This window comes from Trachypithecus francoisi, unplaced genomic scaffold, assembly GCF_009764315.1.
Source record: "Trachypithecus francoisi isolate TF-2019V2 unplaced genomic scaffold, Tfra_2.0 Lachesis_group17, whole genome shotgun sequence".
Taxonomy (NCBI): Eukaryota; Metazoa; Chordata; class Mammalia; order Primates; family Cercopithecidae; genus Trachypithecus; species Trachypithecus francoisi.
The window spans coordinates 34,143,715-34,164,961 of NW_022681462.1; positions in this window are offsets into that span (position 1 = coordinate 34,143,715).

A 21,247-nucleotide genomic window follows, 5' to 3' on the forward strand; every position below is an offset into this window, starting at 1 on the left:
TATCACTAACACTGTCAATAGTGTCTGACACTCAATAGATGCTCAGTGATTATGTGTTGAACAGAGAAATACATGTGTGAAGTTTCACTGCTCCATGACGTCTTTCTGAATACTTCTAGGCTACAGCACTGCCCTACATGTGCCTTCAAAGGACCACAGTACATAAGTACTTATAACTTTGCCTTTTTTAACCTCCATTTCTTTTTATTTTCAATTTTTGTCTGTTTAGTTCCCTCATGGGCTGCATTCCTTGAATTCAGGGATTATGTGTTTACATCCTTTAACTCCCTGCACTTCATAGCATCTTCAACATAGTCAGCCCACAATAAGTTTTAATTCAATAAGTAAAGGAATGGTTTTTACAAATAAGAAAATAGAGCCTCAGAGTTAATTAAATGACTCTGTGAATCCCATATTTGCACAGTTAAATTACTATTTTTTCTTTAAATTAGTTGTCTTTTATGGTTTACTACTCTCATTAGGAAACAGAAGTAATGGAGGAAATAGCATTGAATCTCAATTGTCTTTTTAGAGCCAATAATATCCACTGTAACACTCAGAGGATGAACATACAAAATTAGCATTTTCCACAAAGAATCTAATACAACTATTGTTTTGTGGAACATAATTTTGGAAATTTAGACCTAAAAGTTAGGAAAATCTGTACTGGTATCTTTGTGCCAGGCACAGTACTAGGGTTTTACGCATGTGATTGTATTTAATACTTTCAAGAACTCTGAGTCATGTGTTTTCTCCATTTTTGAGATAATATAATTAAAGCTCAGAGGAGTTAAATTGACTGTAGTCTCAAAGTGAGCAAATGGAAAACTAGGATTTGAATCCAAGTTTCTTTCATTTTAATACCTATGTGTGTTCTATTTTATTCTGTGATCTTCTATAGATGACATGCCCACAAAATCAATGTATTAAATATTCATGTAAAAAGAAATGGTTGAACTTTCCCCAGTTTCTTCAAAAAGCATCATGAGATATTTTATAAAACTCTACTTTAAAAAGATGTGTACTTAGAAAGATATTGACCTAAGGAAAGGGCTTTTCGTTCTCTTGGTCTCATAATTAACAAAACATTTAATATAAATCCATATTGGTTCCCTTCTTGAATAAGATTCCCAAAACTTCTTTTCAGACACCTATATTGACTAATTCATTTAATACTAAGCACTTGATATTACATAATCTCAGCTTATATTTATTACTAAACACTCAGACAAATATATACCTGATTTCCATAACAAAATAGTAACTTCCTCAATAATAGAGTTTTCCATTTCCTGACAAGGAAATATTGAGCCACATATGCCAATTTCCTCTATAAATGAACCTGGAGAGATTTGAGACATAATCAGTTTGGGCCATAAATACTAAGTTATCAGAAATCAATTAGACAATAAATATTCCAAATTGTGCTTGTATTAATATATATCCAAATGTAATAGCAATGATTTACTAAATAGTAATGATACAAATGTAATGATTACAAATATTCTCAAAGCAAAGATTCTCATTGCACGTATGATAAAGTGGTAATTTTCATAACCCATAGATTATGGCAGTCTATCAACACCAAATCCCAAGGTATGATATTCCTCCTTAGTGTTCACACCCTGCCTCCATGCTATCACCCTGAGATCATAAGCTCTTGTTGCCTAAAGCTATCTCCCATTTTTCACATCTGAATGTCTGGGTGAGGTTATAGATTTTAAGAATTTACCAGGGTCAATTTGTCGGCAAGTGATTCTTCTAGTGTTGATTTTGCAAGCAAAATATAAACATCATTTACTTCTACGGTGTTTTGAAGTCATGCCATTAAAAATTCATCTGGCAAATCTAATATGAGAAAACAAGAACAAGAAGAGCAATGAATTGCAATGAAAAAAATTGGCAGAGTAATAAATAAGCATGACAGGTCAGACTTCAATTTACATAAATAGCTTTGCCAAAGGTGGTTTAAAAGGGCAGTTGCTTGTTCCTGCATTATTTGTGGTGATGTATCTCCCTTTGAGTTCTAAATTTCTGAAACAGAGACAAAGAAATTATGGTTTCTTTTTCCTAGGACAAAAAATCAAGATTTATCCTCTACATTCTTCAAAGAAGATGAAGACAAACTATGCATCTTCCTTTTTTTATAGCAACTACATCTCAAAGAAGTATAAGAATTCTTTCATAAACTTCAGATAGCTTGTATACAGTTACTCCTTTATCAGAATTAATGCAATCCATATTCAGAAAAATGAAACTAATAAAAGTAGCAATTCAAATTCACATTATGGAATCGTTAAAAATAAAACTGTTTCTTTCCTATTCTAGTTAATGCCAATTATGTTCTTCAGGTCTATTCTGAGAAAAATCTTAGAAACAACTCCTTCTGCTCCCTCAGTCCAACACAACTAATAGGGCATGAATTCTCTACACCTTATATATCTCTACGATCTTTTCTTTTTTTTCCGCCTTTCTCCAACTTCATTGCGGCATTGTTGACAATTGATAAAATGTACATATTTAAGGTCTACAACTTGGTAGTTTCATATACATACACATGGTGAAATAGTAAGCAAACTCAAGCTAATTAGCATATCCATCACCTCACATATTTACCATTTTGTGGGTGTAGTAAGAAAACTTCCATGTACTCTGTCAGCAGATTTCAAGTGTACGATACTGTTAACTATATATAGTCACATTGTTGTACATTAGATCACCAGAATGTATTTATGTTGCATAACTGAAAGCTTTTACCCTTTGACCAACATGTTTCCATATCCCACCTCCCCAGTCCCTGTTAACCAGCATTCTACACACTGTTTCCATGATTTTGACATTTTTGTATTTCACCTACACATCAGTGATACTACATAATATTTGTCTTTCTGTATCTGGCTTATATAACAAAATGTAATGTCCTCCAGGTTAATCCATGTTGTCACAAACAGCAGGATGCTTTTTCTTTTTTTTTTTTTTTTATTTTTTTGAGACGGAGTCTCGCTCTGCCACCCAGGCTGGAGTGCAGTGGCCGGATCTCAGCTTTTTCTTTTTTAAACAAAGATATGTTTCATTGTGTATGGTAGGGAAGGGCGTGTGTGTGTACATTAATTTTTTAAAAAATTTATTCACCCATTAACAGACACTTAGATTGCTTCCATTCCATAATTGGGCAATTATGAATAATTCTGAGATGAACATGAGAAAGCAGACATCTTTTTGAGATACTGATTTTATTTCCTTCGAAAATATACCTAGAAATGGGACTGCTGGATTGTAAGCTAGCTCTAGTTTAAATTTTTTGAGAAACCTCGATACAGTTTTTTTTTCATAATGGCTGTATCAATTTAAGTCTCACCAAACAGTAAAAGGGTACCGAGATCCTCACCAACACTTGCTACCTTTTGGTTTTTGAATAGTCATTCTAATAATAATATCCCATTGTGGTGTGTGTATATATATATATATCTTAAGTTCTTGGATACAGTTGCAGAATGTACAGGTTTGTTACATAGTTATACATGTGCCTTGGTGGTTTGCTGCACCCATCAGCTCATCATCTGCATTAAGTATTTCCTCTAATGTTATCCCTCCCCTTTACCTGAACCCCCAACAAGCCCCAGTGTGTGATGTTCCCCTCCATGTGCCCATATGTTCTCATTGTTCAACTCCCACTTATGAGTGAGAACATGTGGTGTCTGGTTTTCTGTTCCTGTGTTAGTTTGCAGAGAATGATGGTTTCCAGCTTCATCCACGTCCCTGCAAGGGACATGAACTCATTCTTTGTTTATGGCTGTATAGTATTCCATGATGTATATGTGCCACGTTTTCTTTATCCAGTCTATCATTGATAAGCATTTGGGTTGGTTCCAAGTCTTTGCTATTGTGAATAGTGCCACAATAAACATGTGTGTGCATGTGTCTTTATAGTAGAATGATTTATAATCCTTTGGGTATATACCCAGTAATGGGATTGCTGAGTCAAATGGCATTTCTAGTTCTAGATCCTTGAGGAATCGCGACACTGACTTCCACAATGGTTGAACTAATTTACACTCCCACCAACAGTGTAAAAACGTTCCTATTTCTCCACACCCTCTCCAGCATCTGTTGTTTCCTGACTTTTTAATGATCACATTCTAACTGGCGTGAGATGGTATCTCATTGTGGTTTTGATTTGCATTTCTCCAATGACCAGTGATGATGACCTTTTTTTCATATGTTACTTGGCCGCATAAATGTCTTCTTTTGAAAAGTATCTGCTCATATCTTTTGCCCACTTTTTGATGGGGTTGTTTGTTTTTTTCTTGTAAAATTTGTTTAAGTTACTTGTAGATTCTGGATATCAGTCCTTTGTCAGATGAATAGATTGAAAAAATTTTCTCCTATTCTGTAGGTTGCCTGTTCACCCTGGTGACAGTTTCTTTTGCTGTGCAGAAGCTCTTTAGTTTAATTAGATCCCATTTGTCAATTTTGGTTTTCATTGCAATTACTTTAAAGTCATAAAGTCTTTAAAGGCACATGCCTATATCCTAAATGGTATTGTCTAGGTTTTCCTCTAGAGTTTTTATGGCTTTATGGTTTTAGGTCTTACGTTTAAATCTTTACTCCATCTTGAGTTAATTTTTGTATAAGGTGTAAGGAAGGGATCCAGTTTCAGCTTTCTATATATGGCTAGCCAGTTTTCCCAGCACCATTTATTAAATAGGGAGTCCTTTCCTCATTGCTTGTGCTGGTCAGGTTTGTCAAAGACCAGATGGTTGTAGATGTATGGTATTATTTCTGAGGCCTTTAGTCTTTTCCATTGGTCTCTATATCTGTTTTGGTACCAGCACCATGCTGTTTTGGTTACCATAGCCTTGCAGTATAGTTTGAAGTCAGGTAGTGTGATACCTCCAGCTTTGTTCTTTTTTCTTAGGATTGTCTTGGCTGTATGGGCTCTTTTTTGGTGTCATATGAAATGTAAAGTAGTTTTTTCCTAATTCTGTGAAGAAAGTCAATGGTAGCTTGATGGGAATAGCATTGAATCTATAAATTACTTTGTGCAGTATGGCCATTTTCATGATACTGATTATACCTATTCATAAGCATGGTATGTTTTTCCATTTGTTTGTGTCCTGTTTTATTTCCTTGAGCAGTGGTTTGTAGCTCTCCTTGAAGAGGTCCTTCACATACTTTGTAAGTTGCATTCCTAGGTATTTTATTCTCTTTGTAGCAATTGTGAATGGGAATTCTCTCATGATTTGGCTCTCTGTGTATTTATTATAGGTGTATTGGAATGCTTGTGACTTTTGAACATTGATCTTATATCCTGAGACTTTGGTGAAATTGCTTATCAGCTTAAGGAATTTTTGGGGTGAGACAAAGAGGTTTTCGAAATATGCAATCATGTCATCTGCAAACAGGGACAATTTGACTTCCTCCCTTCCTATGTGAATACCCTTTATTTCGTTCTCTTACTTGATTGTCCTGGCCAGAACTTCCAAAACTACATTGAGTAAGAGTGGTGACAGAGGGCATCTTTGTCTTACTATTTTGAGATATGTTTCATCGATACCTAGTTTGTTGAGTGTTTTTAGCATGAAGGGGTAATGAATTTTCTTTTCCTTTTTCTTTCTTTTTTTTTTAAAACAAAGTTTTGCTCTTATTGCCCAGGCTGGAGTGCAATGGCACAATCTCAGCTTGCCACAAGTTCTGCCTCCCAATTTCAAGCGATTCTCCTGCCTCGCCCTCCTGAGTAGCTGGGATTACAGGCATGTGCTACCACACCTGACTGATTTTGTATTTTTAGTAGAGATGGGGTTTCTCCATGTTGGTCAGGCTGGTCTCAACCTCCCAACCTCAGGTGATCCACCCACCTCAGCCTCCCAAAGTGCTGAGATTATAGGCGTGAGCCACCTCACCCAGCTAAAAGGGTGCTGAAATTTACTGAAGGCCTTTTCTGAATCTATTGTGATAGGTATGTGGTTTTTGATACTATTTTTGTTTATGTGATGGATTATGTTTATTGATTTGTATATGTTGAAGCAGGCTTGCATACCAGGGATGAAGCTGACTTGGTCGTGGTGAATAAGCTTTTTAATGAGCTACCAGATGTGGTTTGCCAGTATTTTATTAAGGATTTTCATGTCAATGTTCTTCAGGGATGTTGGCCTGAAACTTTCTTTTTTTCTTGTGTCTCTGCCATATTTTGGTATCAGGAAGAAGCTGGTCTCACAAAATGAGTTAGGGAGGAGTCCCTCTTTTTCTATTATTTGGAATAGTTTTAGAAGGAATGGTACCAGCTTCTCTTTGTACCTCTGGTAAAATTCGGTTATGAATCTGTCTGGTCCTGGGCTTCTTTTGGTTGGTGGTCTATTAATTACTGCCTCAATTTCAGAACTTGTTATTGGTCTATTCAAGGATTCAACTTCTCCCTGGTTTAGTCTTGGGAGGGTGTCTGTGTCCAGTAATGTATCCATTTCCTCTAGATTTTCTAGTTTATTTGCATAGAGGTGTTTATAGTATCCTCTCATGGTAGTTTTTATTTCTGTGGGATCAGTGGTGACATCCCCTTTATCAAATTTTGTTGGGTCTATTTGGTTCTTCTCTCTTTTCTTCTTTATTAGTCTATCTAGTGTTCTATCTATTGTGTTAATCTTTTCACAAAAACAGCTCCTGGATTCTTTGATTTTTTGAAGGGTTTTTCATGTCTCTGTCTCTTTCAGTTCTGCTTTGATCTTAGTTATTTCTTGTCTTCTGCTAGCTTTCAAATTTGTTTGCTGTTGCTTCTCTAGTTCTTTTAATTGTGATGTTAAGGTGTTGATTTTAGATCTTTCCTACTTTCTGATGTGGGTATTTAGTGCTTTAAATTTCCCTCTAAACACTGCTTTATCTGTATCCCAGAGATTCTGATATGTTGTGTGTCTTTGTTCTTATTGGTTTCAAATAACTTCTTTATTTCTGCCTTAATTTCATTATTTATCCCATAATCATTCAGGAGCAGGTTGTTCAGTTTCCATGTAGTTGTGCAGTTTTGAGTGAGTTTCTTAATGCTGTGTTCTAATTTGATTTCACTGTGGTCTGAGAGACTTTGTTATTATTTCCATTCTTTTGCATTTGCTGGGGAGTTTTACTTCCAATTATGTGGTCAATTTTAGAATAAGTGTGATGTGGTGCTGAGAAGAATTTATATTCTGTTGATTTGGGGTGGAGAGTTCTGTAGATGTCTATTAGTTCTGTTTGGTCCAGAGCTGAGTTTAAGCCCTAAATACCCTTGTTAATTTTCTGTCTTGTTGATCTGTCTAATATTGGCAGTGGGGGGTTAAATTCTCCCACTATTATTGTGTGGGATCCTAAGACTCTTTGTAGGTCTCTAAGAACTTTCTTTATGAATCTGGGTGCTCCTGTATTGGGTGCATATATATTTAGAATAGTTAGCTCTTCTTGTTGTGTTGATCCCTTTACCATTATGTAATGGCCTTCTTTGTCTTTTATTAATCTTTGTTGGTTTAAAGTCCATTTTATCAGAGACTAGGATTGCAACACCTGCTTTTTTTTTTTTTTTTTTTTTTTTACTTTCCATTTGCTTGGTAAATATTCTCCGTCCCTTTATTTTGAGCCTATGTGTGTTTTTGCATGTGAGATGGGTCTCTTGAATACAGCACACTGATTGGTCTTGACTCTTTATCCAATTTGCCAGTATGTGTCTTTTAATTGAGGCATTTAGCCCATTTACAATTAAGGTTAATATTATTATGTGTGAATTTGATTCTGTCATTATGATGCTAGCTGGTTATTTTACCCATTGCTTGTGGCAGTTTCTTCATAGTGTCTATGGTTATTACATTTTGGTATGTTTTTACAGTGGATGGTACCAGTTTTTTCTTTCCATGTTTAGTGCTTCCTCTAGGAGCTCTTGTAAGGCAGGCCTGGTGGTGACAAAATCCCTCAGCATTTGCTTGTCTGTAAAGGATTTTATTTCTCCTTCACTTGTGAAGCTTGGTGTGGCTCAATATGAAAATCTGGTTAAACATTCTTCTTTTTTTTTTTTTTTTTTTGAGACAGAGTCTCGCTCTGTTGCCCAGGCTGGGGTGCAGTGGCCGGATCTCAGCTCACTGCAAGCTCCGCCTCCCAGGTTTAGGCCATTCTCCTAACATTCTTCTCTTTAAGAATGTTGAATATTGGCCCCCACTCTCTTCTGGCTTGTAGGGTTTCTGCACAGAGATTTTTCTGTTAGTCTGATGGGCTTCCCTTTGTGGGTAACTCAGCCTTTCTCTCTGACTGCCCTTAACATTGTTTTCCTTAATTTCAACCTTGGTGAATCTGATGATTATGTATCTTGGGGTTGCTTTTCTCAAGGTGTATCTTTGTGGTGTTCTCTGTTGTCTTGCAAGCTTGGGGAAGTTCTCCTAGATAATATCCTGAAGTGTGTTTTCCATCTTGGCTCCATTCTCCCCATCACTTTCAGATACACCAATCAAACATAGGTTAGGTCTTTTCACATAGTTCCTTATTTCTTGGAGGCTTTGTTTGTTCCTTTAAATTCTTTTTTTTCTAATCTTGTCTTCACACTTTATTTCATTAAGTTGATCTTCAATCTTTGATATCCTTTCTTCTGCCTGACAGATTTGGCTATTGATACTTGTGTATGCTTCACGAAGATGTCGTGCTATGTTTTTCAGCTCCATCAGGTCATTTATGTTCTTCACTAAACTGGTTATTCTCATTAGCAGTTCCTGTAACTTTTTATCAAGGTTCTTAACGTCCTTCACTGGGTTAGAACATGCTCCTTTAGCTCGGAGGAGTTTGTTATTACCTACCTTCTGAAGCCTACTTCTGTCAGTTTGTCAAACTTATTCTCCATTCAGTTTTGTTCCCTTGCTGGTGAGGAGTTGTGATCCTTCGGAGGAGGAGAGAGATTCTGGTTTTTGAAATTTTTAGCCTTTTTGCACTGGTTTTTCCTCATCTTCATGGATTTATCTACCTTTGATCTTTGATGTTGGTGATTTTCAGATGGGGTTTTTGCATGGTCATCCTTTTGTTGATGTTGATACTACTGCTTTCTGTTAGTTAGTTTTCCTTCTTCAGGTCTGCTGGAGTTTGCTGGAGGTCCACTCCAGACCCTGTTTGCCTGAGTATCACCAGCAGAGACTACAGAACAGCAAAGATTGCTATGTACTCCTTCCTCTGGAAGTTTTGTCCCAGCGGGGCACTAGCCAGATGCCACCTGGAGCTCCCCTGTATAAGGTGTTTGTCTACCCCTGCTGGGAGGAGTCTCCCTGTCAGAAGGCACCAGGGTCAGTGACCCACTTTAGGAGGCAGTCTGTCCCTTAGCAGAGCTGGAGCACTGTGCTGGGAGATCCACTGCTCTCTTCAGAGCTGGCAGGCAGGAATGTTTAAGTCTGCTGAAGCTGTGCCCACAGCCGCTCCTTCCCCCAGTTGCTCTGTCCTAGGGAGATGGGAGTTTTATCTATAAGCCCCTGACTGGGGCTGCTGCCTTTCAGAGATGTCCTGCCCTGAGAGGAAGAATCTAGAGTGGCAGTCTGGCTACAGTGGCTCTGCCCAGTCTGAATTTCCCAGAGGCTTTGTTTACACTGTGAGGGAAAAACGGCCTACTCAAGCCTCAGTAATGGCAGATGCCCACTCGCTGCACCAAGCCAGAGCGTCCCAGGTCGACTTCAAACTGCTGTGCTGGCAGCGAGAATTTCAAGCCAGTGGATCTTAGCTTGCTGGGCCCCATGGGGGTGGAATATGCTGAGCAAAAACAGTTGGCTCCCTGGATTCAGCCCCCTTTCCAGGGGAGTGAACAGTTCTCTCTCATTGGCATTCCAGGTGCCACTGGGGTATGAAAAAAAAAACTCCTCCAGCTACCTCGGTGTATGCCCAAATGGCCGCCTAGTTTTGTGCTTGAAACCCAGGACACTGGTGGTGTAGGCACCTGAGGGAATCTCCTGGTCTGCGAGTTGCAAAGACAGTGGGAAAAGCATAGTATCTGGGCCCACCGTCCCTCACTCACATCTTCCTTTGGCTAGGGGAGGGAGTTCCCTGACCCCTTGTGCTTCCTAGGTGAGGTGATGCCTCACCCTCCTTCTGCTTACCCTGCGAGGGCTGCACTCACTGTCTAACCAGTCCCAATGAGATGAGCCGGGTACCTCAGTTGGAAATGCAGAAATCACCTTTCTTTTGTGTTGGTCTTGCTAGGAGCTGCAGACCTGAGCTGTTCCTATTCAGTCATCTTGCCTGGGAATCAGTTTTTCTTTATTTTTTCATGAAGATTAATAAGTTGAGTACATTTTCACATACCTACTTATCATTGGCATGTATTTTTTTGAGAAATGTCAATTTAGATTCTTTGCATAGTTTTAATTGAGTGATTTGGGTATTTTGGCTATTGAGTTGCATGAGTTCCTTATACTTTTAGGATATTAACCCTTTGTTAGATATATATTTTATAAACATTTTCTCCTATTCTGTAGGTTATCTTTTTTCTCTGTTGATTATGTCCTTTTTTTGTGCAGAAGCTTTATACTTTGATATAACCCCATTAATCTAGTTTTGCATTTGTTTCCAAAAAAGCATTGTCAGCCTTGCACCCACCTGTAGGTAAATGTTTTTCTCACCAAAACCAGTCTTTAAAATCTGGAAGAAGTGACTGATTCATCAAATGCAAATGACCCATAAAAATTATGTTATGTAGGTATCAGCCTCTTCTACTAACTCATCAAAGTGACACTAAGCAGAAGATTTAATATTTGTAATGAAGAAACATATTACTAGTGTTGATTCTTATCAGGAAATTAACCATAGCTTAAAACTGTGACATACAAGAATGAAGAATTAGATAGGGGTTGAAGCAACTTGATTTTGTTTGGGTCTCTTTTATGCTGTCAACTTTTCATTGGAATTTGTGCAAATCACTTTGCTCTGTGAATGAGTTTACTATCAATTGGAGAACCTAGGTAATTTTAGGATCCTTTCCATGATGATATTTTATTATTTCATTTTTCTGCACTTTATAGCTTTGACTTATTTTATTTCATTTCAGCCCCAACAATTCCCATTAGTAACAGTTGAAGGAAAGCAATGACAACAATAAATAGCCAAGTAAACAGTTTTCACATCTTCCTGCACAGACTTTAGTAGAACCATTAAGTCTTCTATTCAGACTCAGAAAACTCTTAATGATTCTTGTCAGAAACAAGGGACAGAGTATATAACATTTTTTATCAGATTTTCATCAGATTATTTTCAGAGTATTATCAGATTTAGTAGCCAACCTGATTCTGTGAAAAACATTTTAGCAAATCACAAATCAACACTAACATATATATATGCACACATACACGCACACACACACATATATATATACATATAAAACATCCCACAAGATATAACCTTGCTATTTAAAAAAAATACACCTCACAAAAATATTAAATAGCTGAATAGAGGGTTTCTTTACATATATTCTCTTTCCAAGATAATACCTTCCAAACTGGCTAAAATGTAATTTTCTTTTATTAAAGACATTCACAGACAGTGTTACTATAATTTTCTCTGAATGAGTCTTATTCTGAAAAAATACCCACGTATTAACAGCAATGACTGTCCATTTCAGTTTTATTTTTCCTACAGAAAAGCTTAGGGTATTATAGTGTTTTAAATAAAAACTTTCTTCATATTCTCCTTACTAGTTTGTTATTCAAAACAATGTCTTTATGAGCTGCAGGATTTTATTTCAGCCTTTTACATGGGATTGAGTTTGCCATCTACCAGATTAAACTATTCATGAGTTACTATGTTCCACAGATTATAATTTCTAGATGAGATTTCCTCACCCCAGATATTCAGAAATTGTAAAAACTATTTGCCTCTATAGTATTTTTCCCTTTCAACATTGCTCAAAGTCACTGTTTCCTTTTTATATAATAAAGTAAAATCAGAAAGTCACATATATTAACACTAACAATAACTTTAACACTTTTCTGGTTCAATGTGTTTTATTTTATGTATTAGAAAACTGAGTGTTTCCATGGGTGAGTAACCACTTTCAAGGTCATAAAAAGAACATGCTTTTTTGTCATGATGGCACCTCCAGAAAAGATATTTAGATATCCATCCTTTAATTCTGATTTTCATCCTCAAAAACTTTCATGTTCATTAGTGTCAACTGACATTCAGCCATAAAGTAGACTCAAGCAATCTAAAATACTTTTAGAAAAGGGAATGCCAAAAATTTATTTTAATACAATAACCCTAGCACTCTGGTGAATTAAACTCATGAGAGCCCTCTTTTCACCCCATTCTGGCCAATTGAAATTTCCTCTGATCCATAATAGAGAAGTTTGACTTCTCTCATCTGTTGGAAGAAATGCCTTTATGCTCACAAAGTTAGAGTTCTCCCTCAGACTCCCATAGGACACAAAGCAGTTTTTATTCGAATTCTTCACAAACGTAGTGAGCCTAAGAGGATATGTTCATAAATTCTTCATTGTATTTAGCTGTACCTTAAATAATAAATAAGTTTGGTTTATTGAATTTTCTTTTCTGAACATGAGGCCCATTTCTTCCATTATAAAACAGGTTTTAAAAAGTAGATTTTTCTCTCCTAGCATCCATCCAGAATTCTCTATGAGTTAAGAGTCTCCAATTTAAATTGATAAAATGAGAGCTAACAAATTTAAATCAAATCTGAATTTTAGGCTCATGACAGATGTTCTAGAAACGGCTCATAACAGGTGTTTCAGTACTGGCCTATGGCAGGTGTTCCAGAACTGGCATCATAGTTATTTGGATGATCTATATCTTCATATAGTTTATCAGAAATTCCATATCGATGCATATAGTTACCGTGTAAGATAATAATAGACATTGAAATTAAAAGCTAGGCATTGTGTTTTTGTTTTAGACATCAGACATTCTGTTGGACTATAGGACAGTTAATATTTATATTTTCCCATATGTTCATCTATAAAATGATATCAAGAGCATTGATTTTACTTGCCATATATGGATTTCATGAGTAAAGCTTTATGTAGTAGACTATATGTAGTCTACTATATATGAGTGCTTAACTTATAGAAAATAATTATAATAAGCTTTCCTATTAGCTGTTTGTATTAAAGAGCAAGATGTCACTGGAACTTTGTGTTATTATATGTGAGGTGAATAAATTAAGATTTGGCTCACCCGAGATTTATGAAGAGAAAATGAAACACAAAATTAAAACATTTGTATCAATAATGGATATTTATTTTTTATGTGTGCACAGGTGCATGTCTGTCTGTATGCAACATACATATATAATATGTTACACATAACTATGTTTATATGGAATATTTATAATATATGTAGATATGTAATATAATGCATAACATAAACACATATATGCATATAGAAGCATACATACAAGAATACTATGTATGTGATGCAGGGGTCTTTGGGAAACTATAAAAAGCTCTTTGAATTTGAATTGTTAACCAAATGTAATAAAATTTTTTTGGGCAATGTTCCTGTTAACATAGTAAAAAAGAAAAAGAATAGTAGTCCAAAAATGAGAATAAAATGTACAGGCAGCATTCAGTAAAATGAAAAGAAGACTTTTGATTGAATAACCTAGATAAGAAGTTTTATTATTAACCAAGTTTAAAGGAGAAAAAATTCATTATTTGATGAGTATTAAATATTTTAGAAGATGCAAAAAATGGTCAGTCTCACTTATTCAGTTAATGAATACAGTTTGGTCAGTTGTTCTGACTGGAAAACAATTTCACTTTATGGCTTTTAAAAAGCAAATGTTTCTAAACAGAGTTTATTGGAGACTTGATAATCTTACTTTTACCTCTGAAATCCTACAAAGAGAAACTAACTGATCAAGTTTCAATTCAGGCAACACCTATTAGCATCATAAATTCTGCTAAAATCATCCCTCTTTATCCCTTTGTAGTGACACCTATTATTTAAAATATTTCATTTTGACTGAAAAGAAAAGAAAATCCATACAAGTGTCAGCCCATGGTTCAACCAGCATAGGAATATATTTCAGACAGGGCATCAGTAGCTTTGACTAAGGCTAAATTTGCCTTCCTCTTTGTGTTCTGTCCTATGTTATATGCAAACATTGCTTTGTCTCTCTGAAAATGTTTTCATTATGGTATTATTCAAGTTGTTTACAATTTTCTGGGCCTATGTTGCTTAAATTACAAAACTACTTAATAATTGTTAATGGCATGAAATAACAATTTGTGTACTCTTGTATACTGCATCACAAACTCAAGAATTGCAAGAATTCATGTTGTTTACTGGTGAAAAGGTAAATTTCCATTTGAAACGTGAGCCTCTGTGATATAATTTCTCTAACTTAAAGATGCCTTTTATTTATATTAAATAGCTCGTCTTCACCATTCAAAATATTTTTAGTATTTCTCAATTCATGAAGATTATTTTCTCTGATATGTAAAGAGAAAAAGTTATTACTAAATATTACCTTAAATTTAATCTAAACAGAACCTTTGTGCCAAAACAGATAAAATAAAAAACGCTTTCATTTGCTTTCCTCTAGCCTCTGCCTGAAGAGTACTTTGGGATTTTAAGACATCTCAACCCTTTGTATATTACCTGCCTTAATTAATTAGATTTAAAATATTTGTGGGTTGGGAAAAAACTCAGACAACCAAGCTTTCAAAATATTAATTATTAGACTCTTTTATTTCTAAAGCTGATATTCAGGTGATATGCTTTAATATATCCCTACATGTTGTTTAAATATTCAAAACACCTCTGTACAAGTTGGTAAATAGCTCATCCTCAAATACTCACTCACCCTGGTGCTACCACTGGTCTTCCAATCCAGAAAATGCCCCATAATCCAGTAACCAATAGGGTAAAAGCTAGCCCACCACGTCTTTGTTTTAGCACTACACACAGCTTTAGTTCTGATATGTATGTGCCTATTTCTTACAAATTGTAAAGTATTGTAAATATCATCTTAATTACTTTCCACTTATAGTGATCCCTTCAAATATTCAAGGGAAGTTAAGTGAAAGTTTTGGTATCCAAAATAGTGTTATTTTGTTTCAGTTAAAGTCCAGGAAATGTGCTCAACAAGTCTTTAAGAGTTATTCTTCAAGCAGACACCAATCATTAAAAGAAAGAGGAGAAAGAAGAAAAGTAGGACAAAGAGAAGAAGAAAGAGGGAGGAGGAGACCTAGACAAGTGGGCTGGTGACTACAGTCAATCCCTCTACTGTTAGAGAAATAATCTTAATCTTGTACAATGATAACCTTAAATCTTATCCCATTATCTACCAGATTATGGTTGTTTGCCTACCATCAGTCAACTGACCCTGGAATTACAACTATTAACCAAATATTATCAAAATACCTTCAATGACATGAAAAAGGTCATTGGAAATTTGGTGAGATAATTATAATTTTAAATAATATTAACTGTACATGTGCACACATAATAGAAGAAACAATGCACCCATTAGTTCCAGTCAAGGTGAAAGATCCCAGTCTAATAGAGAATTACGTCAGGCGGACGGTAAAATTACCCCGAGGAATAAATATTTCCTGAGAATAAAAATGGAAACTATGCAGCACAGGACAATTGGAATTCATTCATTCCAATTTTATAGCAACAGACTGAAAAACATCCTCGTGACTTTTATGTATGGGTGAACACTTTGTGAATTTTTGACATAAAAAGCATTAATGGATTATGTCAGAGATGAAGAAAATTGGTAGTAAATATAAACTCATAAAATATAGACTTATAAATATTGTACCACTTGAGTATCCCCCAATCTATATCCCAAATTTTACAAGTAAATAAAATTAATGAAGCTCAGAAAAGAACTGCTTTATCCATGATCACATCTGCAGTAAGTTATTTTGATGATCCATGTTTATTTAAAATGTGTTTTTTTGAGTTTTAGAAACTTGACTTAGACATATTTTAGTGGTGCCAACTTTGCTCTGACTTAGGCACTTATTAGGTTGGGGAAGACTTCCTTGACTGAGTTGCCTCAAATATTCTTAGTAACAATTATTCCTAAGTTATAAAAAATAAATACTACAACACCAATTTTATTACCTTAATATGCATTATGTATTCTTATATATCTGATCAGATTTCGTACTCTAAATTATAGAATTATTGGATGTAGTAAGTTCAATTCATGTCCAGTTGTGAGGCAAGTTGCTGTAATTGTTTACAGAATTCTTCTCTAGACATGACAATAGGCAAAGATGACAGGTCATCATAATTCTTCTCTTCATGTGAAAGGAGAAGTACTCTTCTGGGGTTCAGTGACAATTTTCAGGAAATACATGAAAAGAGTTTTTAAATGGAGATATATCTCAGAAACTTTGCAATTATCATGTGCTTTACTTTTTCTAATGTGAATTTGAGCATGTTTGCTTAGAGAACAATGCAACATATTTTTTGAGACTTTCTTGAGAACAGCAGTGAGAATGTACAGATTTTCATTTTAACGACTAGATTATTAAAATGAATTTTATATTAATTACTTATTTTTCTTACTAGATAAGGGAAAATAAATATATGGTGAGTTTAGTTAAGAAGTGACAAGCCTGTAAAGGAAATTCATATAAACATCTCTTAGGGAAAAAAACATACCATTAAACCACCCTTTGTCTCTATTTCCTCATTTCTAAACATGAAGATAAGAAAACACATGTTTTAGAATAATTTAATGTATCAAAAGATATATTGGTCTTAATGATAAAATTATTGGAGCACAATAAATTCTTAATAAATAATGAATAGTGGCCTTAATTCTTCAGGACATATTTATTAATTAATTGATGTTTTTATTTTGTAGTATGCTGAGTATACTACAGGTGTTTGTAAAGGTGATAAACCTGTACCACTCAGTATATATTACATAATTCAGTTTTCATACTCATTTAAAAACATCTTATCTCCTATAGTTATTTCTTCCAATTACTCTTGATTAGGCAGTATGATATGATGGTTACAAGTGTAAGCTTTAGTAGCAGACTGCAGGTGGTAAAATTCTGCTCTACACCAACTAATTTCAGAACTTACCTAAACTCCCTATGCCTGGAATTTTTGATCTGTAAAATATTGAAAACTATACTACTTACCTCATAGAACTGGTTTCAGACTAAATTAGATAATACATTAATTTATTTAGAATAAGATTTGTCTTGCAGTATCTGCTTGATAGATTTGGTTTATTTACCAATTTCATTTATTTGTATTGATGATTTTCATCATCCAAAATAAAAGAAATGAAAGGTTTTAATGTTAGGAGAGTTTGAAATTTGAGAAATACCTCAGACCATAAGATCAATTCTATTCATGTAGACAAAAAGTTGACACAATGGCAAAGCTCTGGGCAAACATGAAGGGATGTCAGTTGTAGAACAGGTCTTGTGTGTGTTTCAGGAAAAGATTGGAACTGATATATAGTCTGTAGTATACTTAATACCTAAAAGCTTCCTAGTGTTTGTAATACTTTATACATATGGAAGGAATACTGACTATTTTTTTTTAATCTAATCCATGCTCAACATTTCTGTCAGATTTGCCTTGTGTTTGCTAATTTACATCCTATCTTCTTCCAAAGACATGCTTAGGGTGACATGCAGGGATCTATAGCATGTAAGTTAGAATAAATTGAATGCAGATAAGAAAGGCAGAAGGAATTTATGGTCTAAAGTCATAAACTTCAACCATGAGGAAAGATAATGTAAAAAACCTACCATATAGTCTTGTCAAACTGCTGGAGGTGAGCTACACATTTGCCTTTAAATATTCTCCAAGTATATATGAAAAAGAAAGCTAATTCTTTGAAAATTAAAATTAAAATTGGCTTTTTTATTAATCTTATTTTTACATTTTAGGGGCAGTTATCTTTGATTTTTTACAAAATACATAACTTTGGTCAGGTGCGGTGGCTCACACTTGCAATCCCAACACTTAGGGAGGCTAAAGCGGGTGGATAACTTGAGGCCAGGGGTTCAAGACCAGACTGGCCAACATGGTGAAATCTCATCTCTACCAAAAAGAACAACAGCAGCAGCAACAACAAAACCAAAAAAAAATCAGCTGGGCATGGTGGCACACACCTGTAATCCCAGCTACTTGAGAGACTGAAGCATGAAAATCACTTAAACCTTTGAGGTAGAGGTTGTAGTGAGCTGAGATGACGCCACTGCACTCCAATCTGGGTGATAGAGTAAGACCCTTTCTCAAAGTAACTAAATAAATAAGTAAAATAAGTAAAATAATTTTATTGTTTGTAAATAAAGATACATTTGCCTCTATTTTGCCAATTATTACACCACTTCTTCTTTAATCACATTTGCTAGTCCTTCTGGAATAATGTTTAACAGTAATGGAGATAATATTTTTGTCATATTTCTTACTATATTTGCAATATGTTTACTATTTCAATTTTTAAGCATGATGCAACTTTTTCTTTATGAGTGAATAATAACGAAAAAACCCTATCAATCTACACTTTATTTACTGTATATATGTTATTTTCTGCATTGATTAAGCTCATCAGATGTGTTGCAGGACAGGATGAATCTACATTTCCTTAGGTCCCATAAATCCTTACCAGGAAAGTTGTATTGCTTCTCTGGTGAACAGTCACCATTAATTTGCTAGCCAATAATAAATAGTTTTTATATTATTTTGATTGCATAATGGCAGACATTTAATATTTAATGTGTAGGAAATTTGATAATGAGTATTTTTAAGATGACAAAACTTAAAGCATACTCTTTGATATATGCACCAAATTTAAATCTTTACAATAGTTTATTTGTACTGATGTTAATACAATGAATTTAATATATGTATCAGGGCCAGGCTTTCTTTGTAGCTCTGATTGCAGTCTCTTATTTGGGTTAACATTCTAGAATCTCCATAAAGTGAGATTGCCGTACCCTGTCAGAATAAGGCAGTCATCTTGAGCAAACCTAAAAAAGTCAATTAAATGTGTTTGACACTGAAAAGAAAATGTACAAATCTATATGAGCCTTTGACAGTAACACGCACCTCCCCAGAGCCCAGTGATTGCCTGGACCCCTTGTTTCTGAAGAGAAAAGAGACATCAAAGTGTTTAGTCAAAGTTTCCATCCTTGGCCAGCTGAGAAAATTTGAAGCAGAGAAAAGACAGTGAATTCCTAGACCATGACCAGTGCTAAAACAAGTGAATGTATATAATAAAATAAGGATGATCTCTAGGTTAATTTGCCTATGATAGTTAAGGAAAACACTGAAAATGCTGGCAGGCACAAACAAATGATTTTTCACTTTAAAAAATAATATAGCATTGGGTAGTTTATGCTAATATAAATGGCATAGTCTTTCTTTTCTAAAAGTAACATTAATGGTGGACATTGATGTTGGACATATGATTTTTTTTAAATGTAGTATCCGAGTCTGTTTTCATGGGAAATTTTTATGAATAAATAAATAACATCCTCCTTCCAGCTCTACTAGGAATCAGTAATTTGGATTTAGAAATGTGAATCAGACACAAGCGAACGTTCCCTTGCTGCCCATACCCCTCTTCCCCCAATTTAAAACTAATAACCACTGCTTAATAGTGAGCATAAATAATAGGCTTTCCCAGTTGGTTTTTTTCTCTTTATCATTAATTCTCAAGGTTAATATGTTTTTATTTTTTAATTAACTCTGTACATAGAATAGAAAACACTTTAATTCTCTGTTCTGTTGACATCAAGAGAAATCCAAACTGTATTCCTTGTGTCATTACTCTTTCGAAATTTATTTCATCGCATCCTGGAGGCCTGTTTTTGAACAACTGAAGTTAAATTTTACACAAACACACGCACACACACGCACGCACACACACATCTGAGGAAGTCATCGTACCTACAACAGTTTTGTGTTGGAAAATTTACTGATTTTGTTTATTCAAAATGTATAAACTTCGGAAAGTTACCGGAACTCTACTAAGTTCTAAAAGATCCTGTATTTGACTGTTAGTAGCATGTAAAGAAACTGCAAAAAAGATTTCCATAAGTTTCAAAAGTAAAATGGCCACAGGTACAGCCTCATTCTATAATCTTATTTTCTATCGAGATTCAGGAACATGGTATCCTTTTAGTAAACACTTGGCATTTGCTGGACTGCTCTAGGCAAGCTTGCAGTGCTTTGCATATAAATCATCACATTATTCCCTGTGTATTCCTGGTGAGGTAGATAGAAATAACCAACGCTATTTAACAAAAAAGTCACATATCCCTGTATGTATCCAGCAACTTGCTAAGAACAAAAAGTGAACCATTTAATGTACAGTTAAGAAAAAGTATTCACACAACTCCATATACTTTTATGTCTGCTGCATTTAAGAAGTAAAAAATGAGTTATAAAAGAATAACTGATGCTTTCAAATTTATATATTATAAGAGGTAATAAAAGTTTTTTATGATAAATATCCAAATACATTATCTACACACTATGAAAGTTGGCAAAATATGCATCTCTACAACACAAAGAAATACTCTTGTTTGCACAGACTTTTTGTTTATTGAGTAGCCAGATCATTCAGTGAAACATTCACAGCTATCTTATTAAAGGATCAGTTACTTAAATAAATTATTTATTAAATGATTACTTGTTTTCAGTAATTGCTATTGGTCCCCAAAATAAGTTGTGGTTCCTAACTTCTAACTGCCCCCTTGCCAGTCAGGGAGAGGTTAAAACGTACTTCCAATAAAAGCAACATTCTTTTTTTTTTTTTTTGAGAGGGAGTCTTGCTCTGTCACCCAGGCTGGAGTGCAGTGGCGCGATCTCAGCTCACTGCAAGCTGCGCCTCCCGGATTCACGCCATTCTCCTGCCTCAGCCTCCGGAGTACACGCCCAGCTAATTTTTTGTGTTTTCAGTAGAGATGGAGTTTCACCGTGTTAGCCAGGATGGTCTCGATCTCCTGACCTTGTGATCCGCCCGCCTCGGTCTCCCAAAGTGCTGGGATTACAAGCGTGAGCCACCACGCCCGGCCTAAAAGCGACTTTCTTAACTGATAAATGAACAACAAAAGTTATAGTCCATTGATTTGCTTGTGGGTCTGAGGCAAATATGGCTTGTGGCAGTGGTATGAGTCCAGTTGAACAAGATGAAACCGTGGTATCTGTGCAATACCCAAGTGGTCTTCAAGAGACACTTGCACATACTTGCTTTTGGTACCTATCTTAACGAAGTGATTAAAGGTCAGGTTTAAGACCATCATTTCAGACA